The sequence below is a fragment of the Aegilops tauschii genome, chromosome 1 (assembly GCF_002575655.3).
Source record: "Aegilops tauschii subsp. strangulata cultivar AL8/78 chromosome 1, Aet v6.0, whole genome shotgun sequence".
NCBI classification, from domain to species: Eukaryota; Viridiplantae; Streptophyta; class Magnoliopsida; order Poales; family Poaceae; genus Aegilops; species Aegilops tauschii.
In genome coordinates, this window is record NC_053035.3 from 199,623,987 (window position 1) to 199,627,702 (window position 3,716).

At 50.6% G+C, this 3,716-nt stretch overlaps 1 long non-coding RNA gene across 1 annotated transcript; it reads right to left on the reverse strand.

Annotated features, from left to right (window-relative positions):
• Positions 1-643: 643 nt before the first annotated feature.
• Positions 644-3,509, reverse strand: LOC141042430 (uncharacterized). The gene is made up of 2 exons (XR_012205182.1): positions 2,657-3,509; positions 644-2,549 (listed from the first exon to the last, which is right to left on the reverse strand). It is a non-coding gene; the product is annotated as an uncharacterized lncRNA (long non-coding RNA).
• Positions 3,510-3,716: the final 207 nt, after the last annotated feature.

Consider the following 3,716-nt stretch of genomic DNA (forward strand, 5'->3'; position numbering starts at 1 on the left):
TCCGGGGTGACAATTCAATGCATGACTGACGCCAACGGCACAACTGAAAGATTCTACGGAAGGGTCAAAGAGATCTGGGAGCTTGACTATGCTGGAATGCACGATGCGACGATGTTCCGTGTCAGATGGGCCAAGGACATCGTAAGAGAAAACAAGTATTTCACCACCATGTCTATACCCGACACGAAGAGCACTCCCGTGAACATTAACATCATCGCCAAAAATGAGCCATGGGTACACGCTAAGCATGTGACACAATGCTTCTTCATAACCGACCAGGCCAAACCCAGCCGTATTGTCGTGAGGAGATCGAAAAGGAGCATCGTCGGAATGGATGGACTCGCCAACGAGGAAGACTATGACCAATACGGCAACCCGATGAGGGAAGATGACGATGACGATGAAGCATACATGAAAAGAAGAATCAATACTACATTACCTAAGAAAGATCATACTCCATGGCTCCGGAAAAGTCACAAGGATGGGCTCAATTACTCGGCAACGAACAAGAAAGGGAAGAAGCTCAATGTGAAACGTCGTCGACGCAGCTGATCCGAAACCTACTGTGGCACCCCGGCTCAGAGAAACCGGAATGCCCCGTATTCCAGCCCAGAGATCGAGGAGAAGTCTTCTGGAATACGGCTTCTTAGCATGGAACAACTCAGCTCTTTATTGCAAGCTATATTAGGTACAAGAGGATTACATCGGCACGGCGACACTACGCCTGCCACGGTTGCTCTATGCAAACAGCAGAACAAATCGACGCAGCGGAATGACTACTGGCAGCGGTACAGCGACGACGGTGATGAACTCCACTCCGCAGGGACTCTGGCTGGAATGCTTATCCTAGCTCGCAAACAAGGAATCCACGGAAAACAAGGAATCAAATCTGGCATGACCTTCAAACTGGCATGACACGTCAGGTCAGTACATTGAATGTACTTGCAAGCTCACAGCAACCAAAGCAATCAAGACAAACAATAGCATGGCAATTATAGATTATTAAGCAATGATGAACACGATACTATCATAACAACATGGCATGTACAACATGATACAGCTAGAACAATACGGGCATGGCATAAACATATGAACATGATGAGACTAGCATGCAACATGATGAAACTATCATGCACCAACTTACTCTGCTCGGGTTACCTCGTAACAATCACCTGCACAAACTTACCATCATGGACATCACACGATCATCTCAGGATCCAATCAAGCTTGGTATTAACAATACCGTAGTAATCATTCATGACCACAAGGAGCTTGACCTTTACCCTTGACTCTCGCATAACATCCCAAATATCCAACAAGTCGGTATTCACGATACCACAGTGATCCTCTTTCGATCACATAAATATCAACCAACTTCTTTCATCATCGAACCAGGGTTGTTATTAAGCACATCATTATTATTACTGTTGACCCATAGTGTGACCGACACGAACTGGGCCCATATCCGCGGGCGCGGCTATTGATAGATTTAACACACAGACTCTGCAGAGGTTAGCACACTATACCCACACCACGGAACCCATGGCCTCGCACTCCCATTCGGGTGGACCAACGACGTTCCGACAAAACCGTCCTACTGCCATGACACTCTCCCGGCCACTCCGACCAACTCCCCTTTGGGCTAAGTCCTGGGTGGCCCCGTGCCTACCAAAGGCACCAACGGCCACCGTCATGGCAAAACGGTCCCAAACTGGGACAAGGATCCTCACAAAAACAATGGGCACACACGGCTTATGCCGTCCTACCTGGCCAAGGTAGCGCCCGCGCATAACCTTCCCTCGCGGGAGGCATCGGCGAGAGGCATGACAATAGACCCAGTTAAGACCCCCCCATAAGGTAAGCGTGGTTGCACTGTTCAGCTCGATATGGTGGCACCATGACTCAGCCAATAGTTGTTCAAGTTCAATTTAATCTGGTTAAACTTGAATGTAATATGCTGAGTCATGATAAAAAATAACATGATGCAACTACAATGCATGAACATGATATTAACATAAACATGGGGGTGCATCCCAATCAACGAGCATAACAACATTTAACCATTTATCCAGATGAGCATGGCATACTAATGAGCATGGATATCACAACTAGAACACTACTCATAGCATAACATGACCACTAGCATCAACAATAAATACCATGCAAGTATTTAATCAACTGGATGCAAAGGAACATGCATAACAACGGTACTCGGAACAGACGATAGTCAGGCACCGAAGACCATCACCAACATGTACTACTACCAAACATTGCCAATATTAAAGTAATACTAGCATGAAGAACATAATAACAGATTGCATGAAAACATAGCATGACGGTAAACACAGATCCATAAGCATAACCGATATACCAACCGCATTAGCAAAACAAATAGACAGTTATTAAAGATTCAAGTTGAAAACCAATGCTTATGCATGGCTATCATGCAAATGGTGGTTGTGGCTTGCCTGCGGATGAAGAAGGCTCCGGGGAGAAGTGCAGTGAAGCCGCAGAAAGATTCACCGAAAAAGATTCTCTCTCGGAGGGGGCTGATTAGGGGCAAGGGCAAAAGGTCATTTTCAGAATGTTGAAACATACTGAAAATGGTTCCAACAGAACGGGTTTGATGAGACGAAGAAGTGGGAGTTGGATTCACCTCAATCGGAGTTACGGGTAAAAAGTTGTGAAGTGATGAAGATCAGGGACTTTTCTGCAAAAATATCATCACAAACAAGTCCCTGAGTGGATAAGGCAGAAGCGGTTTTGAGAAAATACACTTTCCAGAGAGGAAAGCATACTTTCACCCGAAGCGGTGATGGAATACGCTTTCCCCAAAGGGAAAACGCACTCCTGTCGAATACACTTCCACTTAACGACGTGGCAGCAGCGGGGCCGCGGCTTGTCTCACTGACGTGCGGGTCCCACGGGGTGGGGCCCGTCACTTATCCACGCCGGTCGTCCGGGTCAACGCCCGCTCGCCGACAGGTGGGACAGCGCGGAGATGGGGCCCGCCTGGCCCAAGGTCGTCGTCCTCCTCGCGCCTGCCCGCGATGCAGAGGAGGACCGGCGCGCTCCGGTGAAGCTCCTGGGCGGCTCCGGCCACCATTCTCGCCGACCGACCTACCGGGATGATCAGCGAGTCGAGCCACACCCATCCCTTTGTATAACGAACCTCGAGGACGGCAGTGTTGAGAGCAGCAAGGACTCCGGCGGAAGGGGCTTCGGTCACGAGTGGGTTCTTGGCCATACTGGCTCCGGCGAGAGGGAGAGGGCACAGGGAGGACCTAAGGGGTCCCGGTGGTCCTCTGGTGAGGTCAGGAAGGAGGGGGAGTGCTTGGTTCGAGCGGATTTGGCCGAGGCCGTGCGGCGGCCATGGAAGCAGAGAGCAGCTCCGGCTCGGTGGAGAGGCTAGGCAGGTTCCTGGGAGTGAGGTGAGGCTATTGGTGAGGTTGAGCGACCTCGGGGTGGCCTTATATAGCCAGGGCAGCGAGGGGGTGAGGTGGCACGCACGCGGCTACATGTCCGCACTCCTGCAACGGGCACGCGCGACCAATGGTCATGGGGAGGGGCGGCAAGGCGATGAGGTAGGGAACGGATGAGTGGCAGAGCTCACGAAGACGACGCAAAGGTCGGGGACAAGAGAAGGAAGAGGACATGGCCGCGGAAGACGACGCGGTCACGGGTCAGAACGGTGCGGTGACGGCTCACTAGGGAAG